This window comes from Alligator mississippiensis, chromosome 4 (assembly GCF_030867095.1).
Source record: "Alligator mississippiensis isolate rAllMis1 chromosome 4, rAllMis1, whole genome shotgun sequence".
Lineage (NCBI taxonomy): Eukaryota > Metazoa > Chordata > Crocodylia > Alligatoridae > Alligator > Alligator mississippiensis.
This window is the reverse complement of record NC_081827.1, coordinates 85113531-85129365: the sequence shown is the minus strand read 5'-3', so window position 1 is coordinate 85129365 and position 15835 is coordinate 85113531. Positions and strand designations below refer to the sequence as shown.

General features: G+C 42.7%; 1 protein-coding gene across 2 annotated transcripts in view; it reads left to right on the top strand.

Moving 5' to 3' along the window:
• POC1B (POC1 centriolar protein B) overlaps positions 1-15835 on the top strand; it is a 392982-nt gene that overhangs the window by 278658 nt on the left and 98489 nt on the right. The window lies entirely within an intron of this gene.

The window sequence follows — 15835 nt, the reverse complement described above, 5'->3', positions numbered from 1 at the left end:
CTGGAGTAAACCCTCAAAGAGAAATAAAAGATGATGGAACAAAAGAAAATAAAGAGGAAAGGGTTGAAATTATCCTGCTAATTCTAATTAAAGAGAAGAAAAGTAGTAAAAAATCTCTGCTTAAATATCTAATCATGATCCTATGTCTTTGAAAACACAACATGCTTTATTAAAACATTTTTACATAACAAGTATACATTCATCTTTTTTTTAAAGGTGATCTCTAACAGAGTATAAATGAGAGAACAGTGATATAAAAAAGCAAAATAGAAAAAATATATACTGTCTGCCAACTTCAAAGTAAATTCAAAGCCATGAAATTCTTTAAGCTTTCAACTTGATTAAATGTCTTATTTTAATAAGGCTATGGTGTGTGGCTTTGAAATCTTGAGAAAACAGGAAAAAACACTGAGTTGTCTTATTGGTGACTAATGAAAATGTCTACAGAAGGTTTTTAGTTGTGATACCCCAGATGTCTGATATATGAGAACTTGTAATTTCCAGCCTTCTGTTTCAGTTCTCAGTTCCTCTTTTCTTGTTGACTTGTGTAACATGCAGCCTCTGAGAATGCTGGCTCAGATGTTTGAGGTTGGTTCTCCTAGCTGGAGCACGTCCAATCTCAGTACCCCCATCTAGAAATGTTCGAAATGGTAGGAGATTCCCTCCCTCACTTTACAGTTTTTTCGGTAAGTCTACTTCATCTCCAGAAATGGGGAGGGATGAGGAACCGTTGTAGCAACTCCTGTGTCCTTCACTAGAAGGACATGTCAGTACTACCTCTGGACTGCACTAGTGGGTGCTGCATAAAGCCTATCATGATCACTCTGTATGAATGTAATATAGCTGAAGTGAATGTAACGTTGCCACCATGAGGCACATCTGAGATAGATTTTATAGTACACATCTGGCACATGTCTAAGCATGGTTATATTTAACATTTTTGGGATGTTGCATGTGTGGGTAGGTGTGCTACACTTTATTGCAATGCTCCCTAGGGTGGTTGGATGCAGGTTAGACATGCCCAAATTATATATGTGGTGATAAGATGGAAACCCATACTGCCACTTGTGCATTATGGGTAGGAGCTCTTAAAGTATGGTTAGCTGTGACGTCTCCTCCCTCAGAGAGGAAAAGTTATATTCTGGCTGTCTTTGTAGTCAAGACATGATAGAATCACAGAAAAGTAGGGCTGGAAGGGACTTTCTAGTTCTACCCACCCTGCCAGAGGCAGGATTATCCCTATCCTAACCACTGGTGATGTGTAGAGGGTGCACACAGATGTATGTGTGCACCCCCTGGCAGGTGGTAACCAGCCCCCCCGCCACCGTCACCGCCAGCAGCATCTGCAGTTGGTCAGTGATCGCCACTGGCCACTGTCAACACTGCCGGCAGCGTCTGGTTGCTGACCCCTGGTTGGCGTTCATCATCTGCCCCCCTCCTCCACGCCACCAACACCATCGGTGGCGTCTGTGGGAGCTTGCCGCTTGCTACTGCTGTGCTTCCGCTGCCACGCTCCTGCCACCTCTGTGCCCCCCCAGCCTCCAGGGGCATGTGTCATTCATGATCCAAACCATCTTATCCAAGTCCATTGTCTAACTTTTATTAGTAAAACTACACAGTCAACTCTAACATAAACAGAACCACAAGATCCTTAACTAATCACAGGTAAAGGAGGAGGACCATGGTGGCCAACACCCTGTTGCTATGAGGGTTGTTAAAATAAGCTTGAGGAAGAGGGCCACCACTCCTCCTACAGCGGAAGGCAAAACCCCTTACAATCTGTATCAATCCAACCATAGAGTAAAATTCCTTCCTGATCCCAAATATGATCTTGCCCCTATGTGAAGGGGCAAGACCCTCTGGCCAGGAACCTCAGGTTTTAAGTCTTAGCAGGAGGATTTGCACTCAGTCAAAATCCCAAGCATTGGTTGGAAACACCCCCAACAAAACCAAACTAAACCAAACCAAACCAAACCAAACAAGCACCCTCCTTCCCAACCAGAACCTGACACATAGCAGTAGGAGAGAGGCAAAATTCCTTCCCAGCCCTATATGGCAACCAGTAAAGCCCAGAAGCATGGGAGTTACCCATTGTAGAACATAGGCCTAGCTACTCCTAGGTCACCCTGACAAATGCTTATCCAATTGCTTGAACACTGCCAATGGAGATGATGATAATGATAAAAGGGGATGAAGATGGCCCGTAAACATGGATTTGGCTAACCCAAAGAAGTTAAATTGCAGGCTGAACATTTTTGCAATGTTATTATGGATAGGAGTTTCTTGCCAAGTCTCCTACTGTAGGCTTCATTTATTACTTTTTAGCATGAATTTCTGTATAGGGCTGTCTTCATTTTTATGCTTAGAGAGCCATAGATAAGGGTGTACAGCTACAGTAGTTTTGTGCAAATCTCAGTTTATCTTTGGACAAAACATATTTATTTTAGCTTCCATCAGAATCTCTAGCCATCTATTCCATTTCACGGTCATCTGTAGGTACCAGAAGACCTGGTATCACAAGTTGTCATCCATGAAATTGTTTGTTAAAAAATAAAAATAAAAAAAGCTTGCTACAGGACTAACATGTATTTTCTTAGCATTGCTGTTTGCTGCTGCTGTAGAAACACCATTTCTTTAAAAATAATGGGAGAGACGGAAATAGGAACTCTTCAGTGTAGCATGTTTGCTGAATAAACACTAAAAGGCACCAGGGAAGTAAATCTTTATTGCATGTTGAAGCAAAGTACAGTATTACTTATGAATGAATATATGCATGACTGACTGACTCAATGAATGAATCACCCAGAATAAGACTGTGCAGTTCTAACAAGCACAGAAGCTTCTCTGACATTGATTTAGAAAGCTTAATCATAAATATTGCATATTCCACAAGGTGAGGAAGGAAGCGTAGTTTATGTGTGGTTTATTTGCAGGTCTTGTATGTCAGACCTTTAAGTGGTAGCCCAGCTTGCAGCAGCTAGATGCACACTGTATTTGAAGCTACTTTTATGTTCTATCAGGATGAAAATTTCATGCCAAATTAAGATACTCTGATCAGGCTCTTTGCATCAGAAATACGTATTAATGAAAAAATGGGGCTAGAGAAAAAGAGATTATACTGTGAAAGGCCTTATAGCAAAGCATTAAAAAAAATCCAAGGACATCTTTGTGCAAATATATTTTGGCCTTTAATTTAAAATGAAAATGAACAGAGCCTGACATACTAACAGTGGCTATTCATGTGGCCTACATCCATACTGAGAATGCTGCTGGTTGTGACAGCTTCAGAGACCCACCTGATGTACTGTCCTGACACCTTTTCCTTTCAGAAACCTTAATAAAAAATAATTCCAAATTATGAGAACTGTAGCTTTTATATCTATATTCAGTTTGAAAGCATATAAAGACAATCAAAATTTCACATTTTACTTTCTTTCCCAACCCAGTGTTGATTAAAATCTATGATAAACTTTTTGATTTTTGCCTGTGTAATGGTTCCTGGGGGTGGATCAAGAGATTCAAAATGCATAGTTCTAGCTATCTGGGAATTGAGATGGAGCTGAAGTAAAGACTCACAGCTTAGGAAAGTCCCAGACTAGGTCCAAATGCCCACTTCTTTAAAGTCCTTGGTTCTGAGTTCAGACTTGTTGTGTCTAGAAAACTATTTCTGAGCTACTGTGTGTTACTTCAGAAAGAAGAGACAACATAAATGTGTGAAATCTTCTGAGTATGTGATCTTATTCTTAAATAAATAAATGTTGAAAGTCTTTACACACTCAAGATGAGGCAGACTTAGATTTAGCTGTATCACACAAAGCTTGTCTCAGGCAAAATAACCCCAACAAATTCTGAAGTATTATGTTATAAGGCAATAGAGAGCATATGGTACAAAGTGCAGGAAACAAATGATGTAAAGATGGTGATGAGTTCAATCATAAAGAGAGATTAATGTGAAAGAAATGATCCATCTAGCATGAGATTTCAAGAATGTGTTTGAAGACAGCTTCTGCAGGTGGCCACAAAGTGTGTATAGGGTCGGGGAGGGGAGAAGGGAGAGATTTAAGTTAAGAAGAAAGAAAAATAGGACAGCAATGAAACATGCTGTTTGATGATTAATTCTGCTCTGTAGATTTCCAGCCTACCCTAAATAAAACTGTCACCTGAAGTGTTTTGCGGATGGATCGGCAGTGGCTCATATGCAGCTGTGCATATCTAGCACAGAATTGTTTGAATCTGCATCTGCCATCTGAGCAGGACAGCACTGGTTAGGAATGAGATTAGTGGTATTACCCACAGCTGATGATCAAGGGCACATGGAGATGGTGACAGTATTGTCAGATACTTGGCAGGAAACCGCTGCTGCTGCTGGAAAACCCATTTCTGAAATTACTAGCAGAGTTCTCATAGCAAAGGAACCTCTCTCTCTAACTATTAATCCACCCTTGATCTTAACATTGCAGCTTTTATGGTGGCTATTGGTGAAATTGTTCTCTTTATTGGTCACTTGTTTCTTCTGGCAGGTAATATACTTAAATGCTAGGATGATTAGTCATTGGTTACCCTGATTAGATGTCAGGTTCAGATGCTTAGTTATTTGCCTTTAGGTATATATACCACAGTAGGTATTTGCCTTTATCATTACTGCTACTTTCCCTATACTTAGAATTGGCGCTATCATAGTACTAACTAACCTAACAACAAAGACTGCTCCTAGCACACAGTGGGCCCAGTAGACAGCCCAGGATGGATGTTGAGTAGCAGCCATGATCCTCATCAGTAATTGGGACTGGGTTTTTCCAGGACATTGCACTGCATGATTGTGCTGGCAGAAGCGTGCCTTTCTAAATCATGTTGGGTTGATGTTACAGAATGGTCATAGCTTCTGACAGCTGTTCTCTTCTGTTAACTACTCCTGCTGTAGAGGGTCACTGTGCATCATGTGGACACCGCTCCCTTTTAGATGTTCCTTGGTGTTCTCTGGATAGTACAAGCTTAGAGGCAAGCTCTGTAAGTACTCTAGGCACCTTGGTAGCTTCCCATAACCCTCTTATATTTCATGGGACATGGAATGCCTTTCCTAGAGCTGCCAAAAACAGTTTGACCTGAATTGAACTGTATGAATGAAATATCTACTCATTTGGACTGGGGCGGCAGGAGGGAAGAAGGGAGAGGGGCAAGAGGAAGCAGTGGACTAGAACGAAGGTACAAACATAAATCTATTAGTGGGGTAAACTCTGTTCACTGAAGCATGGCATTGTTTGTGCTGGTAGACTAGAGCTGACTTCCTGATTTTCTTCAGGTCTCACTCTGCTTCCTTGGCAATTTCTCAGCTCTCTAGTATCTGGTCCTGATGACTGCCTGCTGCCCAGCCTTCTCTCTACACCATAGGCTCCCAGGTTGTTGCCTCTGACTTCTTTCTCCTTCTCACAGGGTGTAGATCTCTGCTGTGTGTTGTCATCTGACTTCAGGATGTATTTCCTTTTCCTATCTGGTTGGCATTAGCACCTTCTAGTTCCTGCATGGTGGACTAGTTAATAGTGCCCTCCACTGGCTAGATCCTTCCTTTAGCTGAGCTGGGGATGGGGGAAGTGGGGTGCCTAGGAATGAGCCAGCAAGTTTATAATTTTTATAGTATTATTATTTAAGTTCTAAGTCAAGGCTCAGTCTTTCATTCTCTCCTGGGATTAGGAATTGCAAATTTCACATCCAGATCTGGATTTTAGCACCTCAGTATTTTTGAAGACTAAGTTGTACACAGAAGATAAGCTTTGATAGGCGACAGCCTTCTTCATCATATGCTATGAATGGATTTGCAGAAGCAGGGGTACTGCTTCTGACAAAGTAGGCTGTTGCCTATGAAAGCTTATGTTTCTCTGAGGCAGTTAGTCTTTAATGTACTACTCTGCCCTGCTTTCTACCTGACTTCAGACTGACATGGCTAACTGCGTTTCTCTTCTCAAAATTCTTATGTTCTTATGTTCTTAAAAAAATTCTTATTTATTGACATGTGAGGTTTTAGTTTGATCCCGTTTTAAAACTAGAGGGCCCCTAAAACATTTAATCTGGGATAAGATTCAGATTGCTACTTCTGTTCCATTTAAATGGATAACACTGGGGTGAACTGACGGTATTCTTCTGTACAGAGTCCCATTTTACTTATTCCCCAAGGGTAGAAATGTGACCAAACCTGAAAACTAATTGCCAGATCACATCATGGCCATACTTTTTGTAACGTAAAGGGTTTTTCATTTTCTTCTCACTGCTTCCTGTCAGATCATATAACAAGATACTGGGAACCTAAAAACAACAAAGGAATCAATTGTTTAGGGGGCTTTTCTCTAATTCTCTCAATCTCTTGGCGGTGTTTGGAAAAAAAATCATCTTTTTCCCCTATATATAATGTGTGTGTTAGGATTAAGAAAGGGATCCTTTTAACAAGGAATTCTGTTCTATAAACTATCCAGAGCTACATAACTGAGCAGGGTGACTCATGCAGCAGCCAAGAGTTAAAGAATCATGAATGCTGATTGCTGTAGTACATTGCTTTTATTAGTAGCAATTCCTTTATGACCTTAAGACTTCCATAGTGGCATAAATATCTTAAACCATTGAAGCAATTTGAATAATCTTGATTTGTTCAGACGTTAAAAATGCAACAGTCAGGAAAACTGTCCTACTCAGAGAATTACTCAGAGAATTCAGACTCAGAACTACAGGGCCATAACTTTCTTGTGATTCTACAGTAAAGTGAGAATCACCCAGGGGTGGCTAGTATACGGGGACTTCCAAAGCCAACAACATGAGTTCCTCATAACCTGAACTAAAGAATGAAAGGTTGGTAGTTGCTGGGTTTTTGGCTGTAGCTGTGTTGGTTTAAGGACATAGATAGGCAAGGTTCTTTGAGTAGATGTGATTATCTTTTATTAGACCAACTGAATAGTTGGAAAAAAGTTCTTAGCAAGCTTTCAGGTGCAGTCACCCTTCTTCAGGCATAAGGGAGTCTCTGGTGTTTTTAGACTCCAAGAAATGAGAGAAGCTAAAAGTGTGGCAGGATGTCAGTGAGAATGTAAATAGGTAGAAATAAGAAAGATGAAAGGTAAAGCAGAGAAGGGAGGGGGAAGAGAGAATCAAGTCAGTAGTTTTGCACTTTATCCTGACACAATGACAAATATTTCCAATATTAAGCACAAAATAATTCCCAGTCTGCAGGGCCAGCCTGTCCATGCCTGCAAAACCTGTGGCCACAGGGGGCCCTGGAGCCAAGGGGCCTGTGTGGGTGACATCTTCCCCAGAAGGAAAGAAAAAGCCGCAGTTTTAAATTCCACACCCATTTTCGGTGCCAAGTTTAAAACTGCAGCTTTCACATTTGCTTCCCTGGCAGCTGGATGCACAACCCCCTCCCCAACTGATGGGGCTGGGGGAGGTGGGGCAGGGCTGGGGTCTTGCCTGAACAGCCCTGCCACACTTGCGAGGGAGGTGGCTGAGCTGGGCTGGGAGAGCCCTGCCTTACCTGCTTCCTGCTGGGGCCAGCCCAGCCCAGCCCTCCCCTCTGCATCTGCTTGGGACAGCAACTCCCTGCATGTGAGTATAACGGGTGCTGGGGGGAGTGAGACTGAGCCGCGGGCAGCTGCGGGAGGTGTGGTAGGGGTGGGGGTGAGGAGGGAGAGGGCTGTCTGTGGCAGGGAGGGTCTGTGTGTGTGTGTGGTGTCTTTTATTAGTAGACCAACTAAATAGTTAGAAACATTTTTCTAGCAAGCTTTTGGGCTTAAGAGCACTTGGTCAGGCTAAGGAAGCATCTGCAGTTGGTGTGAGCTCTTCCTGGATGGAATGAATAGTAAAGAGGTCAGAGGCTGGTATGCATGCAAGAAGGGCAGTCAGTGAAGATGTAAATTGAGGAGTCAGTGGGTGAGAGGTAGGCTGTGAGTGGGGGATGACTGTAGCAGGGAAAAGTTAAGAGGTACCTGAGGAGTCATGTGGTAGGCAGCAGATAGTGGGTCATAAATCCAATGTCTATGTTTAGTCCAGGGATATACTTAGTAGCTGTATCTTGAGAGTTGTGCTGAGTTGATTTTTGGTATGTAGATTAGGTAAAATTCCTTCCCTGGAGGTGGCAGGTGACAGGTGGGGAGGTAAAAAATCTTTCTTGGTGTTCTGAAATGAAGTTTAAAATCCAAAATTGGCTAAAATTCGGCATCTTCCATATTTCAGGGATGTACTTGGTAGCCGTGTTGGTCTGAGACGAGAAGAAATAAAAAAATGTAGAACTCTTGCTTCCAAAATGATACCTTTTATTAGACCAATTGGGAAATCACAAGAAAAAGCTGGACCCAGAGGGACAGTTTTCCATCTCCAGCTCTCTGTGTGCAAAAATGAAGTTTACTTCCTACCTATGGGGACTTTTTAGCACCTATATTTTTCTCAGAACCTGATCAAGGGCCTTTGAGCCTGAAAGCTTGCAAAAAAAGACATTTTTCTTGTTATTTCTCAGTTGGTCTAATAAAAGGTGTCATTTTGGAACCAAGAGTTCTAGATTTTTGTATGTCTTCTATGTTTAGTCCATGATTTTTTGTATCCAGGAGGCTGATGAAGTGAAGTTCATAGGCTCGTCTGTGAAAAGTGTTTTGTGAATTCCCTTTGAGGATTAATACTAAGAGACTGGAGAGAGAGTGTTTTTTTTTTGTGAGAAATGTAGAGAATCCCTACCAGTAATTAGGGATTCTAATTTTTAATACATTTCCGGTGTGTGTTAATTCTGATGCACGGTTGTTGTTGTTTGGTCTCTCCTACGTATTTTCCATGAGGTCATTTGGTGCACTGGATGAGATGTTCCTGGAGGTGCAGGTGTAAGATCCAGGAATGGTGATGGGTCTGTTGTGGGGTGTAGTAGTTGTGGGGGTGGTGGAGATGTGTTGGCAGGTTTTACTTTGCTTTCATGGCATGGCCTGGATCCATTCAGTGTGTTTTGCGCTGTAGATAGTTTGCTTCTGGTGATGAGGTTAGCAAGGTTCAGTGCTTGTTTGAAGGCTAGGATGGGTGGATCTGGAAAGATTTCTTAAAGAATTAGGTCTCCTTCTGGTATGGGTTGCAATTGTTTGAGGATTTTCCATATAGGTTCAAGGGAGGGATGATACGTCATAACCAGCAGCGTGAAATTCATAAAGGTTTTCCTTCTGCACTGCAGTAATTCTTCACGTGGTATCCAGATGGCTCTTTCAAATGTGAATCTCTCTCTCTGGAGTAATGTCCTTGTTATATGAAAGCCTTTTTAAGATTTGTGAGGTGGCAATCCCTGGTGTTCTCCTTAGTGCAAATTTGGTGGGACTAAGGGCTTGGCTGTGTAAAACAGGTTTCTTGGTGTGTTTAGGTTGATTTCTGGTTCTGTGCAGATATGTATGTTGGTCTGTGGGGTTCTTGTACAACATGATCTGTATTTTATCATTCTGGATGCTCATCATGTCTAAAAAGGAGATGTTGGTGTTGGAGTACTCAAGAGATAGTCGGATGGATGGGTGCTGATTGCTGAATTTTGGATGCGATTGCAGGTTTTCAGTGCAAATCATGAAGATTCATTGATATATCTTAAGTATAGCAAGGGTTTGATGGTGTAGTCTTTGAGGAATTCTTCTTCCAGGTGGCTCTTAAAAAGGTTGGCATACTGTGGGGCCATTTTGGTGTCCATAGCTGTGCCCATGGTCTGAAGGAAGTGTTGGTTATTAAAAGTGAAATTGTTATGTGTGAGGATGAAGCATATAATTTCAGTAATATATTTGGGTCTGTACTCAGAGTTGTCATCTTGCTCTTGTAGGAAGTCTTGGATGCCATCCTGGTGTGGGAGGTTGGTATATAAGCTGGTAACATCCATGGTGGCTAGGAGGGTGTTGCTGGGAAGGTGGTCTATGTTTTTAAGTTTTCATAGAAAGTCTGTAGTGTTTTGGACAAAACTCGCTCTTTCAGTAACAAGTGGTTTAAGTATTGATTCCACAAAGCCCACTGACTCCTCAATTTACATTTTCACTGACTGGCTTGCATGCAGACCAGCCTCTGGCTTTTTTATGGTTCATTCCATACAGGAAGCGCACAAACCAATTGCAGATGCTTCCTCAGTATGATCAAGGGTATTTAAACCCAAAAGCTTGCTAGAAAAATGTTTCCAACAATTTAGTTGGTCTAATAAAATATATTAGATTTGCCTAAAGAGCCTTGTCTGTTATATGCATGTGTACATTTGGCGGTAATGTGGGTGGGGAGCAGGGAGAAGTGTTGGGCATGTGCCCCCCCAGCTTGGCAGGGTCCACCCAGCCTCCCCTGCCAGCACTAGGAGGGGAAGGGGACCCTTCCCCCTCCCCAAAGCCCAACTCCCATGCGGGGCGGGGGCCTCCAATTTTGTAGCTGCCCAGGGCCCCAGTACACCTTAATCCGCCTCTGCATTCACCCCCCCCCCCCGCCACTGCCGATGCTTTCTTTGCATCAGGGGGCCCCACAGCTATGCCTTGCAGTGGGGGTCCAAAAAATTGCGGACCTTCCCTGCCAGTCTGTATTCATGGCAAGGTCTTCAATGGTGCATGGTTTCTCCAGGAGTCACCAACTAGATGTTTCACGCTTTTTGTTTCACTGCAGTTGCATGCATCTGGGATGTTTACACTAACTCCACCTCTGCACATTTTCATTTGATCAGCTAACTTTTGTTTAAAGGCATCTTAAGCATTCTCAGGTTGAGTACTCTGCATCTCTGGGGAGGCATTGAGCATTGCTTCTTTTGTTCTCTTTAAGCATTCTGGGCCATGTGTGCTACATTTGCTTGTATCTGTCCATTGGTGGGGTCCCCCCCAAGAGGTTCTGCTGTGGCTAGGAAGCTTTCCTGTAATTTCAGGCAACCAATAGTTGCAATGAGGCCTTATAGCAGATGTCTCATGTCTTTGATGTGTGGTGTCATTTTTTTCTTGCAACCATTCTCTTTTTGTTGGGTGGAACAATTCCAGAAAGCACATATAGACTGTTCACATTGGTTTTAGACATCCTAAAGAGCAACAGCAGCTGTCATCCACCACAGGGTCCAGTTTCGTTGTGTGAGGTGATCTTTCCCACATAGGACATGCATATTTGGCTACAGAATAGCAAGATGTTAGTGCAGTGGTTCTTAGTGTATTTCAAACAATACTAACTTGTCTGGCTTCATATTTCTGAGTACAGAAGAGACTTTCTTGTGTTTTAGCTGGGCTGGCTTTTCATTGATTTTTATGGTTATAGACAGAGAGCCCAGGCAGTATTGGTGTTACTGTAGTTTTAATCTGGGCAAAATCTCATTCTGGCAGCAATGCATAAATCATTGATATAGATTAAACTTGTGCCTGGATGGACTGTACATAGACATTTGAAGATTATTGGCTCAAATACCCTCCCTTGCAGTTGGCTGTTTCTCAGTCACCGCCATCAGGTCTGTTCCTCACACAGTTCAATGTAAAATTTTCAGTTATCCACTAGAGATTTATCAGTTCTACATGGTGGTGATCTGTCATGTATATTTTGGTGATGAACTTCTTTTACTTGATTGTATGCTGCTGACAGGTCAATAAACCTGGTACATATTACCAGGCACGTTTCAATGCCATCTTTGCTAGGCTGAATGAGATTCAGGCAATGCAATTTACCTAGATAGCATACAGCTTGTTTTGGGATTAGGTGCCTTTCCATGAATGGTGGTAGGAACTTTTGAATCACGCACTGATAGAAGATATAATTTAGAGAGACCCCCTTATTTAGAAGTTGGGAATTGGGAGATGGTCCCTCAGAGTAGTTGAACTAAAAGACCTCAGAAGTTTGCCTATGGCTCCACATTAAAACTTGTTTAATTCTTCTCATTCATGTCTGACTGTCTTCACTGAACACAATGATCACTTCAAACGAGGTGCACACATAGTTTGTGAAGATGATAGAGTGATATGGACCTGAAGCTCTTTGGCTCTGGCTTTGGGGTTGCCATAGCATGCACTTGCCATCAGAGCTTGGGCACTTTAAACATCACAGAACTTCTGCGAAAGCACTTGAGTAGCCATTTCCTTGCTGCTGGTCTGTAATGTTCGATCTGCTAGGTGTGAAGGTTGTCTGAATGGGCAGCTTGAGTGCCCTAATTCCAGAGTTCAGGTCAGCACAATATTGTGTACTGTGCCCCAAAATTATTTGTCTCCTGATCTTTTAACTACTTAAGCCATATCTTCAGTGCCCCATTCTTTTCTAGGAGTTGTCATGAGACCAGGTTTCAACAATGCTGTTATGTTGGGCACTGTAAAACTCTGGTTTTGGCACAGTTGGAGACCTGAAAATGTACACTCAACAGTAGGTTAGAGCAGCATGCAGCTTCTTTTTAAGGAACAAGTGGCAAGAGCATTATAAATTATTCAGATTTAAAATTAATTAACATAGTACTAACTGTTTAGTAAGTACCTCCTGCCAGAATACTTTATTTCATTAGGGAAGCTGAGACAGTATGTTGCCTTGACAGAACATTTCTATAGGAATGAAGATCATTTAGACAAGGACTAACCAACCTTTAAGCATCTGGGGGTATAAGAAACTAGCTAAATCATCAGATGTATTTAATCTTTTGTATTCCTCAGATCCATTCTAATGGGGGACTGTAGAGCTCAGCTGCCTGTTCCTGCTCCAGTTCCCCACAAAGTATAGATGGAGGATACTAGACAGAGCATGGACTCTGCCAAAAGCAGACTGCAATAAATGCCTTTAGATTCAACTGGCAGACAAAGTTCTTTAGATTCAGGTCCCTTTCATTGCTCCTACCTCTGTAACTGTTCTTTCTCCTTCTTCTCAACTTGGGAAGTCCTATCTAAAATTTCAAGCTGAGACTTCCAAGTGAGACTGTTTAGTTCAAGTGAGTACCATCTGGTAGACGGGGAAGAGAGTTTCTTGGGAACTGATATTGAATCTCACTCCAGTCCCTTCCTTAAGACACCCAGCAAGAGATCATGTTGGGGAAGTGAGACAAACAAACACCATCTCTTTGACTATACAGTCAAACACGGGTCATTTTTTACCTGGAGGGATGTGGGCAGTGGGGTTCCGCAGGGCTCAGTCCTCAGGCCCACACTCATTTTCATCAGCAACTTGGATGAGGGGGTAAAAAGCACCCTGTTCAAATTCACAGACGACACTAAGATCTGGAGGGAAGTGGGAACACTAGAAGGGAGGAATAGGCTGCAATTGGACCTAGACAGGTTACAGGGGTGGGCAGATGAGAACGGGATGGGTTTCAACACTGACAAGTGCAAGGTGCTGCACCTGGGGAGGAAGAACCAGCAGCATACCTACAGGCTGGGGAACTCCCTTCTCATCAGTGCAGAGGCAGAAAAGGATCTTGGAGTCATTATTGATGCCAAAATGAACATGGGCTGACAGTGTGGGGACGCAGTCAGCAAGGCCAACCGTACCTTGTCATGCATCCACGGATGCATCTCAGTCAGGTCCAAGGAGGTGATCCTCCCACTCTATGCAACACTGGTCAGGCCGCAGTTGGAGTACTGCGTCCAGTTCTGGGTGCTGCACTTCAGGAGGGATGTGGACAACATGGAGAGGGTCCAGAGGAGGGCCACTTGCATGATCAGGGGGCAGCAGGGTAGGCCCTATGAGGAGAGGCTAAGGGACCTGAACCTGTTCAGCCTCCACAAGAGAAGGCTGAGGGGGGATCTAGTGGCCATTTACAAACTAGTCAGAGGAGACCAGCAGGCATTGGGTGTGTCTCTATTCCTCCAAGCACTCCCAGGCATGACATGAAATAACAGTCACAAGCTGGCAGAGGGTAGATTCAGACTAGACATCCGAAGGCACTACTTCACAGTCAGGGTGGGTAGGATCTGGAACCAACTTGCAAGAGAAGTGGTGCTGGCTCCTACCCTGGGGGTCTTTAAGAGGAGGCTAGATGAACACCTTGCTGGGGACGTTTGAACCCAGTACTCTTTCCTGCCATGGCAGGGGGTCGGACTTGATGATCTGCTCAGGTCCTGTCTGACCCTACAAACTATGAAACTAGCCCCTGAAATTTTTCCCAAGCAACCTTTGAGCCTAATTTTGCTCCCACTTTTGAAACAAGATTGGGGTACACATTCCAGTTAAAAGGAAGTAAATGAGTAATATGCTCAGCACTCTCTCTGGCTCACTGCATCCTCCTGGATCTGCCTCTGCAGAAAGTATATCTTTCTGATTCTTCTAGATGAGCACAAAGGAATTCATTGTTCTTAGAAGAGAAAGAGAAACTAACAGTCCAGATCACAGTTAGTGTCACATAGTAATGCACCACAGGAAAGTGTTATAGTGGGACAAGCATTTCCTGCTGCATCTTAAAAAGGTGGAGAAAGTAAAGGCTTATGTCCACAGATGCGGCTGTGGATTGTTATGTCCTAACTATAAAGCTGACATTCCCAGCTGCTGCGTAGATTACTACGACCTAATACTATAACTATAACCTACTATATCCACATGATGGGTTTGTGTGACTTGCTTCCACCTTCTTTCCCCGGTGCATGGTTTTGAAGTGACGAAAGAGACAACAATGGGCAGCAAGGAGTCCTTGGTCCACCAGTTATTTCTTACTATTCTTCCATTCTCTGAGCCTCCATTTTATAAATTCTTTAATGTGTACCAGCAAAAATTGAGCCTGATATTATTCTTCCCCACTTTTATCACGTAAGTGGTTCTTGGCACTCTCGCAATTTTACCTCTGCCTCCTTCTGTTAAGGATATTTTTTTCTTGTATTGTTGGCAATTCACATTTAGAGGTCCTTATTTTTTGTTCAGTCTTGCTCCTCCATCTTTTCTTTGGTGGTATCCCATGAGGGTGGCATTCAGAAAGGCTTAGTTAGTCTGTCTTCCATCAGTCTAGGTATATACTTTGCCCATAAAAATCACTGGAATTTGAGTGCATTATTTAACTCCTCATTGGTCTCATACAATAACTTCTTAGATTTTCTTTTCTCTGTTTAATTATTCCTTACTCCCTCCATATTTAGTCTCTATTGTAATCTATTTAGTTTGTTGTCTTCTTAGTAAGTGTCCAGGTTTCACATTAATCCGCAACAACATATAATAATCTAATTTCCTGAAGTTTGGTTTTTCTCAGTAGCTGTTTGAAACTGAAAATTTCTCTTCAGAGAAAAGCATATTTGCCTTTATTTCCCACCCCATAAAATTATTGTTAAGAATTAATTTTCTTATATTTAAAAGCTGTTTAACTTACAGATGCCTATGGCTGTGGACTACTAGGTAAGTTTGTCCAAGAATGTCTCATCCGCTTTCAACCATATGTGAAGTTGTATTTTTATGGGACTTAAGTCTCATCTTTCTTGTTGTTTCCTTCAAGTCTCTTTTATGCCATATTTTTCTCTCTCTTCTATTGTAGTCAGGTCATTAGCTTATCTAAAAAGTTGGTACAGGAAAAACAAATTCATCCCATGCTGAGAGGGTTGCAAAGATCATACCTTTTTTATATATTAGAGGGTGGTGGTGATAACGTGTTTCCCTGCCCAAATGGCTGCTTCCATCCTTAATTAGAGACTTGGCATTTATGACGATGTCGCAGGGCACTAAGGTGCCTTCTCCTCTTAGAGCAGAGATTGCCCGGGGAGGGAACACAAAGGGCCAGATAAGAGCCTAGGTGCAGGTTGCCATGACAACTGGCTAATGAGGGAATTGGCCGCACCTGCACCTGGTTAGCTGACCGGAAGAGGCAGGGCCCTGGGCCCATATAAACCCTAGGGCTGGGACCAGGCAGTTCAGTTCCCTGCCAGCAGCCAGAGGGGAAGGAGCTTTCAGGAAGGAAGGGCTCAGA